Raw genomic sequence first — 22,512 nt, 5'->3', positions numbered from 1 at the left:
AACCTACCTCTTATTCCTTCATACTCACTGGGAGAAGAATGAGGTCAAAGACAAAAAGTAGTTAACGGTGAACTCCAACTTTGTATTGGAATGGCCTGACCTAAACTGGACTAATCAGAGCCTTTCTCATGACTTTTGTGACCCAGAATTCAAGTTGCAAGGTTGTTCACAATGAAAGATGTATCTTCAACTGGAATGTGGAATAATACTAGCCTACATAGAAAAATACAGACACAGAGAGATTTTTGAAGTTAAAATTAAGCCCAGAAAGTCATGTGTTTATGCACTTTGTGATGATGCTCATAGAATTATTGTTCTACATTATATATATATTGAATAAATATCATCTTTTGCCTAAGCAAGTTTGATTTGAGAGGCTGCCACTTGAGATACAAACAACAAACTTTTACATACACTCTGAGGTGTGAAATATTTCGAGAAACAGATTGGATCTAGTGTTGATAAAATAGAACAGTGAGCATCCCAAGATCCCAAATGAAGCAGATGGCAGTCCTTGCTACCCAGCAGCAGAGCAGTTGGCTGAACTATCACTGATTGTCTTTTGGATGCAGATTCCATGCTTACAAAATCTAGAGCACCTGAGGACAAGAGACCCAACTTCAAAGAAACTGAAGAACTTTGCCTATTTCATAGATGTAAGTATGGTAATACACTAGAAAACAAACAAAACAGCCATTCCAACCTAGTCAACTTGATAGAAATAAAGGCTAAGACTATAGCTGGTTGTGTTCTTCATGCAAGAACGACCTTTTGAAGCAATGTGTTTGTTAAGGGAAATGCTTTCTACCTTGTCTTTGAGACTGAGGAAGAGCAGATACTCGTGCATTTTATGAATAACAAAAGAAAATGCTTTATCATGCCCTAAAGGTGGAAGCCAATTAAGACAATGTAAATATGGATGTGGGAGTGCAGAGGGCTAAGTGTCAGGAGATTACAGGAAGCCTTGTGCTCCTTTTGTCTCCAAGTATCTTCTCCCACATAATTCCTGTCTGTCAAAAGAAAGGATTCTGCCAATTGGAAATCAAGTCTGGGGCTGAGGTAAACTTTTCAGTGTATCTTAAATCTGCCCCATCTCTTCCTTTTTGTGTTCAATGAACTTTGTCCTATTAGGCTGTTAGTTGTAAGGGAAGAATTTTCAGGCAGACTGCTGAAGAAGCAGAAGCCTAGGGGCCCACGTATGAAGGGCACAGAATTGACCTTCAAGAGTAGAAGAGATATCAGCAGAATAAAGAACTCAGGGGGGACAATCTAGTTTGAAAAACTCCTCAGGAATAGGAAAAGTGAGGACAATGTGAAGGAGTCAGTCACATGCCAAGAAAGGGAGTAAGGAACATAATGCAGTCAATCCCATCTGGGTCACCCAATAGTTCTCAGAGATCAGTCAGAGGTTTCTTGAGTGCTTAGCTTCCCTTTCTGTATGCAAATTTGCAAAATTCTGTGTGAGATCCTCACAATTAGGCCCCTCCCAACCTGAAGAGAGAAAATCTTGACAGAACAGTCTGTTTGAACAGGAAAGCCCCCTACTCAACCTGAGAAATAAAAATAAGTCTTTTTGTCAGGATGGCTCCCAGGCCTGGTTCTCGGGCTTAAGGGAAACCCTGTAAATTTACAGGATGACATGCTGTGAATCAGCAGAATACCTCTTTCATCTTGTATTTCCCTCCCCTCAAAGAGTTGCCAGACCTACCCACAGTCTCTGAGAAACTTAAAATTTTCCATCATCCTCAGTGAGATTCCCCCTCCCGTGCTTACTTAGGCTAGTGTGTGAAGCTGGTTCTCATCCTTTGTTCATGGTCAGTGGCCTTCTCACCCTTGACCAGGCTGCACCCAACCCAAAATAAAGACATCACTGTTTGCTTCAATCATCCTGTCGTAGCGGTCTCAGTTGCTCCTCAGGGTCTAGCCTGATAGACCACACACTAGACAATGTTGCTATTATTCTTCTTGGTTCAGAAACAGCATAGCACATTGTTTATTTACAGTAAATCACCAAATTCCTAATGGTGAAATATATTTCTCACAAAAGAGCTGGCCATATAAGTTTTCTTAATTTTATATAAATAAAAATATGGTTGCGCTATCTCCCCTCCTATAACTCATTTCTTCCAGCACTGAAAAGCACAAACATATAAAAATGAATGTGTTTAGATTGATTTCAAATAAAATATGAAATGAAATTTTATCTGAAGCATTTTAAGCAATTATTGCTACTATTATTATTTTTGCTGCTACTGTTGTTGTTGTTTATTGTGTAAGGCAGGAAACTGACTCTAGAGTCTCACAAATGTTATGCAAGGTCCCTGCCACTGAACTGTGCTCTCAGCCCTTGTTCAAGAAACAGATATTGACAGGATTCAGAACATAAGTACTTATGCTATTTCAATGTGGCAGCTACAGGTCACACTCATACTTAGATATTTAAATTTAAATAAAAATTTAGTGTCTCAGGCACTCTAACCACCTTTCAAATACCCAGTTTCCATATGTGTATAATTGCTATTATATCAGATAGTACAAGCATAGAATATTTCCATCATCAAAAATGTTTTATTGAACAGTTGGCTCCCATGCCCATTATTTGGAGGGATTTAGCAACTATAAGTCTCAGTAAATCTGTGCAATAAGCAATTAGTCTCCTCTAGGCTATGAGGGGCACAGGGAGCAGAATTCTCAACAGACAATAAAGCTATGCGGAAAAAATTATACAAGAACTGACACGAAAAGTAGCTCCTCAAGGTCAAGACAAGTATGATGCCATTTGATAATACTTTAGCCATGTTTTCAACCTGCCTGTAGCTCTTTTCTCAGCAAGAATTATTTTAAATTTGACTGATTTTCTGAAAATAACAAAAAGGATACTAATGTATCCCCTTTTTATGTTTTTTCATCACTGAAAATGTATTAAAAGGACCAGGAGATGTGTCCAAGTTGCAAGGAGACTTGACTTGAAAGTCAAATATGAAAATGAACCATCATTTCTTCCTTCTATGCCTAAGCAAAACACAATATAACAACCACAAAACCCCTAATCATCCATAAGTGGGGATATAGATGAGGTAGGATGTCGGACAGCTTGCAACAAAGCCTTTAGAACACAGTGTACCCTTACCGCACCTCCAAATACAAGACAGGCATTTATTTCTCCTCTTAAGCAGTAGTTTCTCTTTGAGCAGGAAATTTCCTTGTTTTTTATTGTGAGACTTTGAACATCTATCAAAGGTAGGACCTGAAAACGCTTAATAGGCATTATCTGATTTTTACAACAACCAGCCCATGCACAACCCCGGTGTCATTCATGAGTCTCTGCCCCATGTAACTACAATCTAAGCCACACATTCCTTTTCACCATGTTTAGTGGTTTAAAATAAAAAGGTGAAGTAAAACAATTTCTTTGAGGAATAAATTCCACCACATCCACATCCCATACCAAATCATCACTCTCCCTGGGAGCTGTGTCTTTAGTTTTGCTTAACCTTAACTTTTTAATAGGATGGTATGACCAAGAGATTGCAACATCATCATGTACTTGATTAAAGATGCAGCCCCTTTATAGCACATTTCCAGTAAGATAAAATATTCAGTGGCATGATTTCTAGACAATAAATTTTCCATAGTATGACTTATAGCTGGCTCATCAGGCACAAAAGCTGAATAATAATCAAAGTTAACCTCCATATTTCTACAATGAAGGCACTGGTGTTTCCGATCTTAATTCTTAGTGTGACATTGGTTAAAGAGGTGCTGATATCCCACATTTTATAGTGCCATCAATATTGCAAATAAATGCATAACACAATGAAAATATTTATGTGTGGCACTATCTAGAAAGATATAGTTAGGAAAAATATGGTCAGATGTAAGTAACCTTGACAAATTAGGCTTCACTGAAATACTTTCCAGGCCTTGCCCAGAAACATAAATAATTCACAGAGCCCAGCACCAAATACAAATGAAGAGCCGTAGTTATTAATCCGTTCCTCTTTTGTTAACCAGAGTGTTACTCCTTGACAATGAGACACATTGTGAACCATTTTCGGTTGTATCGCTGTGCCATTCTCTGCGAGCTATGAAGATTTTTACCTGTGTACAGCTAATCATAATATAATCAATCAAGAATGCATGTTTGTTTATAAGCTGGCCCAGTGGCTTGCAAAATGCTAAGTCATCATTAGATCACTATGATTAAGGACTTAATGCCACCCGAGAAGTCTTAATATAGATCGACCCATCTATAATTAAATATATAGGTGTATGACCAATGCCCTTTACCTAGAGGTAAACATTATTTTATTCATTTATTTATTTATTTTCATTAATGTATTTTTTTTTTGCCAGAGCAGCCCTCCCCTGAGGGCAGGGGTGGTGCTACATATGGTGCCGGGGATCAAACCACGGTCCCCCGCCTGGCAAAGCTTGCCTAAGCAGTCACCTTAGACCACTGAGCTATCTCGCTGGCCCCAGGTAGAAATTCTTAACATCACTTAACAAAATTAAATTCCATTTTCAAAGTTAAAAGGAACAATTTATTCTTTTGTAAAGTAAGTAAGAAAGTGGATAGATACAACAGGAATCAGTGAGTTTGGACCTCATCTAAAGACCTCTCATTAAAAATCAGAGCACTGTTCAGTTGAGTCAACTTAAAAAAAAAAAAAAGAGAAAATGAATAGCTTGACCTGGCTGCCATCTGAAAAGGCAGCTGATTTGTTCCATTTAAGAATAACAGCTAATGGTCTCATCTCTTTAACTTATAACTATTAGTGTAACCGATTTTTTCTTATCTTTCAATCTGTAATTTAAAAATATTTCAAAGTTTGAATATCTGCAAAGGAATGGAGAGAATAACAGAAAGTAATAGGAACAGGAGGAAAAATAGAATGCAAAAGAGATAATATGTAAAAGTACAGAACAGAATATGAGAGAGAAAAGTAGAGATTCATGTGCTACAATAGTATATGAGATCATCAACACAACATTTTGTGAGGGGAAAAGAAGAGAGAGGACCCCCCTTTGTAGAGGCCACCTGGGATATTACAATGGAGTGAAAAATGTGCCAGGGTTTGAAAACCATCCATGCCCATCATTCATTAGCTGAGTGTCCTTGGGAAGAACCTCCCTGAGAGTCATTTTATTCCGTTGTTAATCTGAAAATGTAATAACCTGTAAGGATGTTTCTTCTAATCTTGTTAATGAGGTTACCTTTGTAGTCTCTAACAATAGGAGCTTTGTAGATATTGCTTTCCTTTGACACTTAATTGGGGAAACAACTCGTTTTCTCATTGTGCTGTGTAGAAATTCTCTGGCGTCTATTCCTAGAAGTGGAGTCACTAAAGCACTTTGGATTTACTACCAGTTTATTCACAATAAACTTGTAACAGACTCCACACCTACAAACAGTACAAAGAGTCCCTATTCCCCATATTCAAAGTGCTTTACTTATCTTACTTAATCTACATAACATTTCTAATAGAAAACCTACTATTTGTCCATTTATGAATGATAAAATTAGGGCATAGATACCTGAATAATCTTCCAAATTTCACTTAGCCAGTAATGATGAAGATAAGGTTAAATCTAGGTGACCATATTCCACAGTCTGTTTTGCATGATGACATTAGGTATAAAACCTTGACTCTGGCCAGACGGGATGGCAAGAACCACAAGTTTTTCCACACCCTAAACTCCAAATCCTTCCACTCTATATTCTCTTAACAGAAACTAGTGTGCTTGGCCAGGTGTTATGGTGCACTCTTGTAATCTCAGCACTGAAGAGGCTGAAGTGCTGAGTTCGAAGGATCAGTGCAAGTTCAAGGCCAGCCTGAGCTGCACACTGAGTTCAAAGCCAGTCTGCACTACATACAAAGACTCTGTCTCAAAACAAACAAAATAAATGCAGACACAAGAAACTAGTATGCTTGATGTGCAGAGATAATTGCCCAAGACATTCTCAGAAAGAATTTCATGACCTGTGGCAAAAGTTTGCCCATGGCTGGGCAAAGATTCTGGATAAAGAAGACATACATTCTATTCAAGTCAAGATAACAATTTCCCTGTGACTACACATACTGTCCAACTGCTCTCTACCACTAGAGTATAGAGAAAGATGAGGAAGAAGATTCTCCAGCAAAAGGAGCATAAATGGTTGACAGATTTAGGACTTAAGGAAGTAAATTGCTAGTAAGGGAAATAGAAAATAGATATAGAAAATGAACAGCAAGGAGGGCAGTCTCAGACGTTTCCTTTTGAAGTTTCCCATGCATTTCTTCAGTAACACTTTCTCCAAATGCTACAGCCTAATGTGAACTGTACTAAGAGGAATTACAGCAGGGATCCAAAGGTGCAAAGTGGTTTGTAAATGCCTTCAGGAGAATGGAGTAGAAATAACGAGGAGATGAAAGATCACCAGGAGAGAAATAAAAGGAAAACGGCAGTTGAAGGCATCTAGGAATCCTAATAATGAGTGTGGAAAATATTTAAGACTAAAAGTCACATCTGAATACCTAGATGGACCCAAGGAGAAAATGCAAACTCTGAAGAGCTGCATAGAACCTGGAGTACCCATGACTCTCTTAAGCGGGCCAGTTCTCATCACAAGCCAGTTGCTCTCCTATGCACAAAACGAGTTAGATCCATCCAGTTTTTCTAAGAGAATTCCAAAATTTGAGTTTAAATGGAAAAATCACTAATTTCTTAAAAGCTGAAAAATAATGGAATGTTTCATATCTCTCATTATTCCAAGAGCTAATCCTCTCACCTTGGAAATTTCAGGAAATGCTCAAAGTGCACTTAACAAGGATCTAAATTGTACCCGACAGATACAAAGACTGTGACGTCATTGAGAAACAAAGTGTTCATTTATTAAAGTAGATCTTAAAAATACTCACATATAGCTGTCAAAAAGGCAAAACAGGTGGAATACTATAAGATAAGCACACAAAGGGAGCAGGAGAGTCCATGGATGAAGGTTAGGTGAACTGGTGTTAATGATGGATAAGCTCTCAGCAAGAAGGGATGATGGAAGAAGCAAGAAAAGAAGAAAGGGGAAATAAAGGTATAAAGTTACTTTACAAAACAGTTTGAGATATTTTAACCCACTATAATTGAAGAGTTGTAATTGTACAAATGTCCTGGATGGGAAACCATAAAAAAGGAAGGTAGGTACCATCACACCATAGAATGCCTTGGTAGACAAGCTGAATAATTTTGGCCCAGGCTCAAAACACATGTAGGATCCTTAGGTCAGAAACTATAAATTTTTCCACTTATTACCATCTAAAATTTCCAAAAGTATTACCAACAATGGCAAATTTATCAAATAATTTACTAAAGTATGCCATAGCACTGGCATTTTCTGTCAAACTTTAAGCAAAAATAGAAAGCTGTGATTAACGAAAATAACCTTACCTGCCCCAATGAATGATGAGCATGTGGTTTCAGCTATACACAAGGAAATGTGAAAATTCTTTTACTAAGCAAAGGAGAAAAATCTACACATACATCTACAGGGAAGAAATATGACCCTATGGCTAGAGGGCACATTTGTCACAAACACTAAGCGTTTATGGACCCCCAAATGCCTTGCATCGGTTTTCAGAGTCCCTAATGCTCAATGTTTTCTCCTGCAGTGAGACATATGTCAGCTACTTAAATCAGCATCTGACATCACATCAACTTCAAACTAGAGCTCCGTGAGGCTTAGCAGATGGCGAAACCCATCCAGTTCTCTGTGAGTGTTCAGCACGTGCTCACATGCTGTCTTGGACCAGGCTGGGCTGACATCTCGCCTTAGAGAGAAATACACCATACTCAGTTTTATGGTGATGAGTCAGAATTCTAGCTACTTAAGCCATTTCCTGCTCATTTTTCTTTTCTTTTCTTCTTCTTCTTCTTCTTTTTTTTTTTTTTACAAAGGCTATGTGAACAGTCACAGTGCCTTATCTGCTTTCTAACCAGGCTTAGGAAAAATGAAAGTTAATTAATTGCCCTTTAGTTGTGAATAAATTTAAGTATGGATAACTCAGGGCCCTCTAATCACTTTAAAATGTATAATTTTGGTTTTTTTAAGACTTAGTTCTTCGTTTTTAGATAGTTCTTGGTGAAGGTCAGGCGCAGAAGCAAAGGAAAGACATTCCTTATTTCCAACCCATTTGTAAGCTGAGCAGGTTTGGACTGTACAGTCCAGGATGGAGATGGAAATGATGAAGAGTAGAAAGGAGTAGTGACAGGGAAACAGAGACTGGAGTTAAGAAGCAAAAAGACAATCTTTTTCTAAAGAACTTGAACTGTATCACCTGAGACAATGTTTGATAAAGTGCCTATGGATCATCTGCTTCTGACTACCTGGAAACCTTCTGAAAAAGCACATTACTTTAAGTTGCATATCTGTCAGTGAGGCCCAAAAGTGGCCTTTCAACAGGCCAAGTACTTTTAGGCAATCAGTTAAGCTTACACACACACACACACACACACACACACACACACTCACACACACACACGAAAGTTGAAATATGACAGACATTTAAGAATTATAAATTTGAAAATGTGGACAGCTTTTTATTTTGGAGAGAAATTCCGACAATATGAGGCTAGGAAATGTAGGGAACTAGACCAAAGACAGAGACCCATTAGGGAACAGCTGCAGTGGTCATTATTAATCTTTCTCTTCTGAAATTTTCCTCTTTGCTTGGCTGCCAACGCCAGACTACTTGATTCTCTGTCTGCAGCTAGGATGGACTTTCAAATCTTTCACGCTTGTCATCTTCTTTTGTCTTCCTTTTTGTTGCTAACATTCACCTGGGTTTCACAGGTGGCCTCTTCTCATCTAGACTGTCTCTTTAATATTTCCTTCAGTCTCATAGCGTCAGGCATTATACAAATCCAAGGATTTATATCGCAGAGGGCAGACTTTTTTTCGAACTATTTCACAAGCTGTTTTTACCTGGGGTTTAATGAGCATGTCCCAAATTCACACACTTTTCTGCCTCTATACCTACATCTCTTCCTTTGGTACCTGTCTTACATACACTAAGACAGCAAAATCCACCTGTTACATTAAGCCAGAGATCTGAAAGTGTCACTTGAACCTAATTCCACATTTCAGGCCATTCTTATATTATTGGTTTCTTGTCCCATCTTCTACTGACAAGTATCCTTTCAATCTATGCCTTCCTCTATAACTCCATCCTCATATTCCTGGTTCAGACTCTGCTTCCCTAAAAACACCTAGAATTTATCTCTTCCCCAGCCAATCCAAGGGCTAAATATCACATGCATGAGAGAAACAGAAAATGTTTCCCAACAAAGGACAATAATGAGTGTCAAGTGTCCCTGTTGAAGAATAAGGCCTCATAGTTTCAGTATTTATTTACTAAATTATACATAGCTTTCTGTTAAAGGTTTCTAATTGTACTGGGCTACAAGTGGTAAAGTGGCCTCAGTCCAACACCATCAGCACACCATGTGAGGACTACCGCTATCACAGTGAAGCAGCGGTAAGGGTAACTGCAACTGACTCACTCGGGATAGTTCCTTCTCCTCCCCTGGTATAACAAAACAGTGGCTTTTGGGGAAAGAAAAAAAAAAGAAATGTATACATTTGTGTGCACACAGACACACATATATAAAATAAAAAGTTATGGCCCCTACCCTCTGCCTGCTGAGACTGAAAACATGTAATGGTGATAGATGTTTAATGTGGTTCATAGTTCCAAATCACAAATAAAGAAGTCCCAGAGCTGATGAGTTAACAGAAGGTCCCTGGGGTGTGTGAATTTTCCTCCCTTGAATTTCCCACACTGGAAATTCCAAGCACTAAACTTGGAACAGAAATATACAACTGAGGCCCCTCTGATGGAGAAAGGTCAGAGACAGCCTGCCTCTTTTACTCTCCAAGTGAGGAGAAGGACATTCTAATGCCATTTATTCTTCAGGAAATATCAACTATTCTACACTATTGGTGTACACAGCTGTGACTATGAGCACAATGATAAATGATAACTGCTCTTTCTGCGGTTACTACTCCCCTCCCTCCGCACAAGATATGCCACTGAGGTTCCTGCACAGGTAATATAAGCTACGTACTGTTATCTCCTTCAGCTTCTAGGACACAGATTTAGAAAGGTTAACAAATTTTCTAACAGTCACGAAGCTCACTTCTAGGTCTGTTAGATGTGAGACTTAAACATAAGTTTATGTAAATTAAAGACATCGCTTTCCATTAGCTGTAACACTTGTGCTGTTTTATGGCCTGTTAATTGTTCTCATCTGATAACTTTGTGATAAAAATGTTAACAAGTTCCCACAGTGCTTGTCCCATGTTTCCATAATTCTTGGGAGGACAGGGTAGGTAGAGGGTAGATGTATCATCACCAGCTATTTTCCTTGAAATTAATTTCCTGTATGATTCACAGAATGGTGTACCCAATATAAGGGTTATGCTTTTAGTGGTGTTGCTTCTGACAATAATTGGTAATTAAAAACCTACTGGGAATTAGTTTATTAGATCACTTTCTAAGGTGGCTCTGAGCTGAGCTCTGAAATGCAGCCAGGTTGTAAATTTTTTCTCCCTGAGAGATCGATACCTTTTTCTTAGTACAAGATTCAAAAAGGTGGAAGTTACAAATGGTGGAAAAGGCTAGATTTTAAAAGTATTTTCTCTCCCTACAATAACTGTCCTGATGTCACAGCTTTCAATGCTTTGTGCTTAGATTTTAATGTACAATGCACAGTTGATAAATGGTCAGTATTTTTCCTTGGGTATTTTATTCTAACTTAAAAACAAAACTGTGAAAAGAAGAGAAAAAAAATTGGCTGCGTTTTCTTTCCACACACACAACACATGCTGTTATAGGAAGATTTGCCCTGTGAGGATGAATCTGCTGCAGATTCATCAGAAATGTCATTTGTATTTTTTAGCATTCCTTTAGGCACAGATCCATAGGACAGTGTGTGCTCCACGGCTTCGGTCAACCAAGTATGTGCATATTGTGGCTTCTCTGTGATTTCCCAGTTTAGCTTTTTTCTTCTCCCTGAGCCTTTTCCTAATTCTTCTCTCTCTCTCTCTCTCGCTCTCGCTCTCGCTCTCGCTCTCGCTCTCGCTCTCGCTCTCGCTCTCTCTTGCTCTCTCTCTCCTTCTCTCGCTCTCTCTCCTGTTTTTTTCTTTTTTCTTTTGGTTTGTTTGTTCGTTTGCTTGCTTGAACTTACAAGACTTAATTTTTAGTAATGAAAAAACCAGTTGGGGGATGTCATCAGTAGGAATAGAAGGAAGACACTCACAAATCTTTTCCCTCAGAAAACAAGTAGACCATTAGCAAAAAAATATGTCACGATCAACCTTTCAGAACCCTGAAAATGAACCAAAGCCTCGCAACAGTGCAGGAAGCTGTTATTCAGGGAATACTGCTGGGCCTTGGAAAGATCAGGGAGCTCCACTGTCCCTCCCGTGTTTATTCCCATCCTCCGCTCCCTACCTCTGTGGTAGCCCTGAGAACCAGCAGCCCACAACTACAGTGTAAACCAGCAAGACAGCAACCACAGCAGGGTCAGAATGGGGTCGAAGCTTTTTCAAAGCTTCCTTTTCTGCGAGATGTCATTATTTGACCCGAATGGCACTTCCCTGGAAAACTCTACGCTCCAGATTATCTTCATTTCACCTCAGAAGCTCACCCGTGCAAACAGCTTTTTCTGTGGGGTCATTTGTCAAAAACAATCAGTGGCATTGTTTGATATCGTGTTTCCTGAGGTGGTGGTAATAGCTGAGGCAAAGAACAAGCTAATCAAGGAACTCAAAAAGAAAGGTTAGGGAAGTGTATGGCAGAAAATAGGAGAAATTAGGGCACTCATATATTCCTGGGAGAAGTATAAATGGTACAATAACCTTGAAAGACAGATGGACATTCCTCAAGTGGCAAACACTGACTTTCCCCAGGGCCAGCATTTAGAGATGATGCTCATGACAGCCTACTAAAAGTGAAAATAACCCAAAATGTCCATAAATAAACAAGATGTTGTACACCTATACGGCAAAATATTGCTCAGCTCTAGAAAGACATGAAACACTTATTTATGCCACAATATAGGTAATTCTTGAAAACAGTACGTTAAGTGATAGAAGTCAGACCTGAAAGGCTACATGCTCTGTGATTCCATCAACATAGAAATTTGTCCTTGCTATCCCTTTGCTAGGAGGCAAAATAGGTAGAGACTGCGGGTGGACAATGAGAAGCTGCTAGTTGAACTGAGTTGAGAGAAACCTGTGAGGGATATAAAAACATATTTTCAGATGATGAAATACTCTGAAATTAAATAGTGGAAATGGCTGGACAACACTTTGTACTAAAAGCCACTGAATTATATAATAAAACAGGATAAATTTTAAATATGAAAACATTTGCATAAAATAAACAACATAATATATGTGATTAAATTCCATCATGTGAACAGTAGGAAAGGACACGGGTTTTGCATCTGATATGTTTGTACCAAGCTACGACACACCGGAGCTTCACTTTGTTTAAACACAGTGATCCCTCACTTACTGCAGAGGTTGAGTTCCAGACGTCCCCATGAGGAGGGAAAATCAGTGAAGTAGCAACCTTATATTTATTTTAATTTTTATATATTTTAAGGCTTTATAAACCCCACATCTTACAAACCTTTCCCACACTTTTAGAAACCCTTATAACATTTTTAACCATTTTCTAAACTCGTAAACCTTCGTAATTTTAGCAACGTACAGTACTATTCAGTACTGCAAAAATCCCACAAAATAGTGAAAAATCTGTGATAAATAATTCAGATTAATATTTTTTGAAAACTAGCAAAACAGTAAGTCTGTGAACATTGAACCATGAAATAGCAAGGGACTACTATATTAGATGAAGTTATGACAGTATAATCTTTTTCATATCTTACTTATTCCCAACATTCTTTCACTTCACATTGAGTCAACACTAATATAATCAACAGCCTCACATGTAAATCCAAGATTTAAAACACCATATGATTATCTAAGCTATTAAAAATATTCTGTGATGTACAGGCTGGGTAGATGGACTATATCACTGAATTAAAAAAGCAAAGATCACTGCCCTCTTTATTGTCCCAATCTAAATTCACTATGTACAATAATAAACTTTTGAGACTTTGATGACAGATATCAGACTTTGATATCAATGAATTGCTATTGTTTGCATTCTAGAATAAACATTACACCATGGAAGTGTAAGAGAAGATTATCACCTACAGGAAAGGTGGATGACAGGGATTAGACTTAATACATCAATGGTAGAACACCATCAACTTTTATCCAGATTTTTAAAAAGAACATACTGTAACTTTGAAGATTTCAGAATCTCCTAAGCCTATCTAATAACTTTAGGAACAACACCTGCTGTGCTATATTTATTAACACATGCTTCATAACAGAATTCAAAGCTAACCCAGTTATGCTATAATTTTCAAGGCCTGTATTTTCCATCTGCTTCTTGTATTGAAATTAGGATTAATTTCTCAGCTTCATATAGGAAAATTCTTCATTGCCATATCTCCATTATTTTATCCACAAGACAAAATCAGCCTCTATTTTTGTATGAACATTCTTTAAAAAACAGGTCATGTGAAATTCCAATATGAAACTCTCTTGCGGAGGAAAGAGAGACATGGCCCATTATGTACTTAACTTTGTCTATAAAATCTGTTTCATGTCTGTCTGAGTATAAAAATATAGACGATTACTTGTGTGTTTTTAAGCTCAAGGCTAATCAACAGTTACTTTCCACAAATGAAGACAGGACAAGCAATGTAATTATATACAGCTTTCCTTTCTCTCTTTTGCTTCCATCCCTTCTTTTCCTGCTTCCTTCCTTCCTTCCTTCCCTCCCTCCCTCCTCCACCCATCCTTTGTTTCTTTTCAATCAACTCAATGTATCAAATGGTAGTGCAAGAAATGAGTCATCATCACTCTGATATTCTTTAAGCTCAAAATCCCATCAAGAACTAGAAACATGAATTTCATGTTCTTCACTTTATTGCTACCATTTTCCTTCTGCTTTTATATTTGAGAAAGCCTTCCTGGAGCATAGAATGCAATTATGGGTTGACAACAACCCTTTCCTAAACAGAAAACATTGTATCAAATATAATTTTTTCTTAATTAAATCTGAATCACATCTCAAAAACCTAGTGTAGTTTATGGAAACTAATCATTCAAAAACTAACCATTCAGTTGTTATTTAAACATTTTTCCCAATTTCAAGAAAAATATGACTTTCTAAAACCTATTCATGAAATCACTAGGAAATGAAACAGCAACTCCAGAAGAAAAATACTTTAGAATTGTAAATAGTGCTCTTTTCTTCCCATTCCTCTGCCCCAACTATTTTTCTTCCTTTCTTCTCTTATTGTAAAATATAAAATTTATAGAAAATAGACTAGGGCCAGCCAAATAGCTCAAGGGATTAAAGTGCCTGCAAGCAGGTGCCATGCCGGCCCAACCCCTGGGGTACTCCGAGAGGGCAATTGAGACTGGGCATGGTGGCACACACCTGTAATCCCAGCTCTTGGGAAGCTTTAAACAGGTGGATCACTATGAGTTTGATCTAGTAGTGAAACCCTGAACACCCTGTAGACCTTTCCCAAAAACAAACAAACAAAGACTAATGGCCCATAAACATATAGAAAATGGTTCTCATAAAAATTAATAAAACAAACACATTTTAAAACAAATATGACTGCTTGGATTGTTTTACTACTCAGTAAAATTCATCAAGGATGTACAAATTAGGTACACATATTGCTGAGACGGTTGCAAATTTGTGCATCAGTTTGGGGGTATCAAAATAAATTTTGAAAATGTCACATAACCTTTAATCTGGAAATGTCATCTTAATGGCCTGAAAACTTCACTGGCAGGCAGTGTCAGATAGTTTGCAAAAACTGATAAATTATGATAATCATCCTTTAGAGCACATAGAATTATGGGAAAAGAAAGAAAATTCTCCAGTGGCAGAAGCCAGTCACTAAAGTGATTTAAGTGATGCTAAGACTACCACTCCTGTGGAAATATTTGGTAATTTCAGCAACAAAGATGCTAAGAGTTTTCCAACCAGCACAAAGGACAAGGCCCATGGAAGGTGAAGTGCAAACAGTATATAAATTTAGCACATTCTACATTTTCCATGTTATGTTGATTTCCTGGGTATGAAAAATGCAAATTGTGAGGCTAGGTAGGCTGCCGCCCATATCTTAATGGAATTCAGGAGAGGGTAGACAAGCAGTTCCTGAGGGCAGTCTGTGAAAATAATGAAATGAAGCCAAAAGTACAGGGGAGATGCAAGGGATGTAGAGATGTCAGGAACATGGAATGTTTGCTGATGAAAGCTACAGGATGTGAACACAGCCAGCTCTAGAAACACACTGTGTGAGCTGCAACCTGCAAGGCCATTGGCATGGGGCCATCCAAGGCCTCTAGAACTCACATGTCACCACCCTCTGTCACCGATGTGGAATGCAAAACTACAGAACTTAATGTTCCCTCCGCCAAGTCTTTTGTCTTGTGCCAGTCCAATTCTTTTCAACCTCCCATTCCCTCCTTTTAGTATATTTATGCTGTCTCATTGTACATTGTGATCATGTAAACTGATTTTTATTTTTTACAGTAGCTCACAGGTAAGAGTTTTCTTAAAGTCTCACAAAAGAACTGGGCCTGAACTTTTGAAAAATGCTGGAACTCTTTAAATTTGGGGGGGAAAGGACTGTTAAGCTTTCAGTCATACTCAAGATAGTTGTATCAAGTTTGGTGGAATTTTGACCTTTGAATTAAGTGTGGTTTAAGGAGATGTGTTTGGATGTCAAGTTGAAAAGGGTTGCATGTGATGGCTAAGTTAGAATGTGCCAGTTTCACTGGCTTGGGAGCTGAACAGGGATAGGGGCAGCTCAATTCTGGGTTTGTCATAGAGGTATTCACATGTGTTTCCTCACCCTTCTTACTCGGCACTGTTCCCCTGCTCTGCTTCCTGACAGCCACTAACTAAGCAGCTCCCACTGCCACCCTTCTGCCACTATTGCTTCACCCTGGAGCCAACTGATATGGACTAAATCCCCTTAAGGTGTGAGCGGAATCAAACCTCTCCTCCTTTAAAGCATGGGAGTTAGAGACTGTGTTCAACAACTGCTACAATGACTGACACATCCTCCATGTCTGACATGTGCAAAAATTCAAATCTTTTCAAAAGAACAATTCTTGAACCAAGATGCACACTATTTCCACAAGACAAACAGGATATAACATTACACACATTAAAATGCATGTGATAAAATTCATCAATAAGGATCATCAAAAACAATAACCAACAGAATTTTTATATAGCGTGAATGAAATATGCACAATGTAGTAATTGATAAAATCATAAATCTTAGCATTATTTAATTCTATCAAAAAAACAATACTTAAGGAGAAAAAATAATAGATTCTATAAATTACAAGTAAAATCAACAGGATTAAAATCTAACACATGAATTGAAAGATTTAAAATGAATAAAAGGATAAATCAAAGTGCAAAATAGATCAGTTTTATTAGTTAACTATATGAGTTCAAGAAAAACATAATCTCTAATTGTTAAAAGTGGATTCAACATAGGGTATACATATAATTTCTCAATGACTAAAATAAGTGTGTCCTTGTAGAACTAAAGATTCAAACTTTTTATTGCCATCAAGAAAAAGTAATCTTAATATGGAAAGACAATAATCATAAAATTAAGTAATTAAGATAAATCTAGTAACTATAACTCTGCCCCATAAAATTTAATTATAATTCATCTTAAGTGATCTAAAATAGTAATGCATAGCATAGTCATGAATATTTTGAATAATTATTGAATATTTGAATAATTATTGACACTGAAATATCAGTTGTACCTTAATGAATATATCGATACAATTACATTCAAATTCTTAATAAGGATCGCCACTGAATCATTAAACTGTTTCAGTGTGTGGGCTAGTCGAGTCTCTTCTAAGTCTCAAAGTTACTAAGTCTCTTCTAAGTCTCAAAGTTACTAAGTCTCAAAGTCAGTGCAAAGATTATGCACTGACAAGAATTTAACACCTGACAGATGAGAGGATGGAATTTTAATTAAGTCATGAAATAAATGGGTTTTCCTTTGGAAAATAATGCAACAGATCTCTCTCATACAAGATACATTAACTTTAAATCCAACTTTATTATTGGTGAAAATGCAGACAAAAGTAAACACTAAAACCCTTAGAAAATATAGTAATTTGACACAAAAAATTACTAGTTGCCCCAACTAGCCTCATTTGTTAAGCAATATGAAAAGTATTTTTCTATGAGAAATACTGATGAAGTTCTTATGATCATATTTTTTCTTCTTTTGGCAGTACTGGGGATTGAACTCAGTACCTTGCACTTACCAGCAAGCCCTTATTCTACTGAGCTGTCTCTCTCCAGCCTCTATGATTACATTTAAAATTTAACAAAAAAATAAACCATAAAACTAAAAGTACAAGTAGTTTTCAAGCTGGAAGAGGATATGTATAATTATGGAAACAAATATTAGCATCTAGAACATCAAAATCAAAAAGTAAAAGGTAAGCAAGCCAATGAAAATTAGCCAAAATTTAAAAAGAAATAATTCACAGAAGAGAAAATCTGCAAATCCAGAAACAATATGCAAAGATGTTGACCTCCTTGTTCTCATGGCTATATAAGTGTTTTAAATCTTATAGGCCTAACATTTCACATACATCAGATTGGTAGTATTTTTAAAGTATAGGTATTGGAAATTTTGCACAGATGTTAAACCACAGGAGCCTTAGAATAAGTGCAAATTCTGCAACTTACTTTGGAGAACATTTGATGCCTCTCCAGTAAAGATAAAATGGTTTCCTTTACCTAACAATTCCACTATTACAAATCCAATGTAGAGGATTCTTGCATACATTCATGAGATGTGTGTAAGTCAGTTTTGAGAAGCAGGATTTATTATAGCAAAATAATTGAGTACTTCCTGATTGTTAATGAAGAGATTAAATATGCAGAGAAGTAATATCATCTAGTAATTAGAATGAAAAATCTAATTGAGTTAGAGATAGCTATCCAACATGGTAGCTAGTAGCCACAAGGGGCTGTGGAACACTGAAAATGGATCTGGGATGGATTAAGATGCAAGTAAATGTACATGCAGACTTTCTAAGGCTTACTATGTTAGAAAACAGGGTTTACCAGGCATGGTGACATACACCTGTAATCCCATCACTCAGGAGGCTGAGGCAAGAGGATTGCTACAAGTTGAGGACCAACCGACCTAGGCTACACAGTGAGTTCAAAGCCAGCCTGAACTGTAGTGAAAATAGTTCAAAATGTCTCAAAATGACCAAATAAGGAAGGGGCCTTGGAGGTGATAACATTAACATCAATGTCTTATTGATGTGTTGCCCATGTAAATATTTTTTACTGCTTTTCTTACTTTGTTTCCATCTTTGATTGCCATAGATCACAAAGGTACATGCATTAGGTGTTCAGAAATCATTTCTAAATCATCATGTGGTATTTTTTTTCTTACACAGAATTTTAAAAAAATTTCTACTTTTAGCACATAGTAACTTTTAGGCAGTTGAAATATCTAGACTTTTTTGAAGTATATAGTCCTCATCTCAAAGACAACACTGATTATAGGAGACCTAGCATTTGGGAGTTATAAATTTTGGGGAGTTATAAACTTCAGTTTGAATTCCAGATTTTAAACTGAACTTCTGTTCATTTTATAACTATGTAAGATGTTGAATTTTAACTAAATATAATTTAGTATCTATCAATTATAAACATGAATAACTAGAAGATGAATTCCACTTGAAAAAATAATGCAGTTACTTTATGAGTATGTAGACTTAACTGCTGTCTCCCAAATGTAACACCTACAGATCCACTATGTTGGTTGCTCTAAAAACTCATTGATAAGAAGAAAGTGAACGGTTATTTGACAGGTGCCATAAACAGTCAATCATGAATGTAAACATGACTGGCAGCAACCCTTCCAACAGTGTCCACTGAGTCCTGCATGCAGAGAAGCAGGTGTTGCAGAGTGAATGTTGGGTCTGTGCCAAGAATCTGCAGTAGCATTTTCAGTAAAATGTTGTAGATTTCTTTGTATTTTCCATACTACAAATTGAACCTTGTGCATACCAGGCATGTGCTTTGCCCCTGAGGTGTATATTCCAGCCCTTTTTAAATTTCATTTGAGACAAGCAGGATCTCATTAAGTTGCTCCAGCTAGCCTCAGACTTGTGACCCTTCTGCCTTAGCTTTACAAGACCTAAGAGAATAGCTCGGGTTAAAGGCATGTACCACCATACCTGCAAACATCCTGAATTTCTGACATGCATTTCAAGAAGTCATAATCATCTGATGCCTTGGTCCCAAGCACCAGAGATACTGTGCTTGTATGTGCCTTCACATTTGCTGGCTTTAGACTAGTTACTAACTTCACTGTACTTCACAAAATACAAAATATACCACAAATATATTTCTAATTAGTTGTAGGCATTTAGTCACCAATCCAATAAAATCATTTCTTCATTATGCCTTGCTTACTTAATCTGATAAAGATAACATTATTTACTGGGATAATGTAGACTTTTTTTTTTTTTTCAGAGCCAGGGATTGAACTCAGGCCCCTGTGCTTGCCAGGGAAGCACTTATTCCATGAGCCATCTCCCTGGCCCCAAGACTTCTTTTTATGATCAAAACAATATTAAAATGATAGGCTTATATCTAAGAATGGTTGTGAAATCTTTCTACTTAGGAAATAATTAACAATTCAAACAAAGATATTAGTGAAGTAAATGGCAAGTAGAGTAACAGTAATGGCAACAAAATTGCAACACTATAAAAATCACTGCCCAGGGATGGCCAAATAGCTCAGTGGATTAAAGTGCCTGCAAGCAGGTACTGGAGAGTGGCGGTTCAATTCCTGGACCTACATTGCCGGACCCACCACCTGGGACGTGCTGAGATGGTGATTGAGATGGGCTTGTTGGCACATGCCTGTAATCCCAGCTCTTGGGAGGTCGTAAACAGGCAGATCACTATAAGTCAGACCTAGTAGTGAGACACTGAACACCCTGTAGACCTTTCTCTAAAATACAAAAATAAATAAATATAAATAAAAATGACTGTCCTATACTAGGGATTAACAATATTTTCCTATAAAGGCCAGATGATACATATCAGATTGATGAATGTGGCTGAGTTCCAGCAAAATTTAACAAAATAAGCATCATACTGGACATGGCCTATTGGCTGTAGTTTGACAATTCCAATGTATCACATTCACTATTTCATATATGGATATTTACTATAAGCCTGCATTCATTTTTTTAAAACACAGTATATACAGGCTTAAACACTTAGTGACTTATCAAATACTTAAAATTTTATTTTTAGCAAATAATTTTTCTGAGCAATAGAAAGAAAAAAATCCAATCATGGCAGGAGAGACAGCTCAGTAGTTTAAGCATCTGCCTGGCAAGAGCAAGGGCCCAAGTTTGATGCCCAGTACCATATGCTGTGTCCACTTCAACCCAGACACGCTGCGCCCCAGCCACCTAAACTGAGCATGGTGGTGCACATCTGTAATCCCAATGCTGGGGAGGCTGAAACAGAAGAATACTATAAGTCCAAGCTCCTCAGCAAGACCCTGTACCAAAATACATAAATAAATAAAAAATATTTTTTTAAAAAAATTAAAAAAGAAAAAATCCAGGGCCGGGAAGATGGCTCAATAGAATAAGCACTTCCCTGGAAAGCGTAAGGGCCTGAGTTCAATGCCCGGCTCCACCAAAAAAAAAAGAAAGAAAGAAAAAATCAAATCTACAATCTAATATATGCAATACTACATTGCATATATCTTCTCTGTTTTTCTCCATTTTTTTAAAGTAAGTTTAAAGTCAATATTAATACTTACAAAGCATTATGATAAAATTGGCCAGAAGGTGAAATGAGAATAATTTACCAAATGGATTGCAGGATCCATATCCTCTATGTAATGGGCACTATTGATTATGAAGACAACTCAGCAAGCCGTACTGATCAGATTTCTCGTGCCAGGGAGTATTTGTTTCATCACAAAGAAGCCATGGTTCCTCCTATTCCTTTTGTGAATTTCAAAGACATGTATATTTTTTATTTTGTATTCAGAAAGATAGTACACTTTTGAATGAACAGCTGCTGATCACTTTAGAAGCTTTTGAGCTGAAAATCAAGGTAGATGCACATTTAGGCTCAATCAAAACACAAAACAAAATTATCACTTCATTGTGGATTCTCTACACCTCTCTTTGAAAAACTGAAACTCTTCAGTGAAAGTGAACAATAAAGAAACATAATAAACCAGGTGCTTTCCTGTCATTTTTCTGTTTTATGACTCACATATCCTGAGAGTATAAATTATGTCTATCTATTAAGTGCGTGATGCTGCCAGGAGCCAATGTCATGTGTGTTGTAGAAGGATCTGTGAACTGGGGAAAGCTGAGTTCTAGTTCTTCCTTTGCTAATAGTCAGGTGTGTGACCTTGGATAGCCTGATGCACAGCATGCACTATTCTAGAGAACAAGAATCAGAGTGAAATCTGTAGATACAATTAAATGAGTTTCTGTGGACAGAAGAAATGTCAACATTTGACTACAAGTCTTCAGGCAATTTGATGTTTTCTGCCCAGTGACTCATGACAATAGATTAGTGTGCCTTATAAGCCTCTGAGGAATATAGGCCTTTTCTTTTAAAACAGAATTCACCATCTACTTATGAGAAGCAAGGTGTTAGTCATGTCAAGAGATAATCCCAAGTGTCTTGATGAAAAGGAACAATCTCACTAAGTAAAGGGTCACAAATTTCAGGACGATCTCTACAATTAAGAGAAAATGAGCTTCTAGAAATATTCCCTCACCCGAATGTGCAACTCATTTTCTATAAACATTGCTGCAGAAAAAAAGACTGCTAATGAATTTAGGATTGTGTTGTAAGCCTTTCCTACAGAGACAGGGTAGAGAAGATGAACTCACAGGAGAGGAAGACTGAAGATCTTAAAGGCAATGAATTATAGAACAGAAGGCAAAGCTCTACATGGGGCCCACTTGGAAAATTTTAGAGACTGCTGCTGCTCTTGGGTCATACACTTTATGAAACACAAAGAAATTGAAAACCATGGTGTGATATTGGTTCCTATAGCAGATTCATAATGGTGATTTATTTTACCCTCTTAAACATCAAAGCATAAGCAGTACGGTTGTTTTTCATATACAAGCATAGAATTGTACACATTAAAAGCTGGGCGTGTGGAAGAGTTAAAGATATCTGTCATGTACTATTTAAGCTAAAAGCCTTCGAACAGCATCTTCATTCTTCTTTGTAGACTCAATGATAAGAAACAACAGTCACTTAAAGAAAAGGTTTGGGGCCAGGGAGATAGCTCAGT

At 37.3% G+C, this 22,512-nt stretch overlaps 1 pseudogene; it reads left to right on the top strand.

Annotated features, from left to right (window-relative positions):
• The window catches only part of LOC101581322, a 115,830-nt pseudogene that overhangs the window by 6,291 nt on the left and 87,027 nt on the right, over window positions 1-22,512 (top strand).

This window comes from Octodon degus, unplaced genomic scaffold (genome assembly GCF_000260255.1).
Source record: "Octodon degus isolate 3935 unplaced genomic scaffold, OctDeg1.0 scaffold00110, whole genome shotgun sequence".
In the NCBI taxonomy this organism is placed as follows: domain Eukaryota; kingdom Metazoa; phylum Chordata; class Mammalia; order Rodentia; family Octodontidae; genus Octodon; species Octodon degus.
Note: the sequence above shows the minus strand (reverse complement) of the source record. Positions and strands in the feature narration are given on the sequence as shown.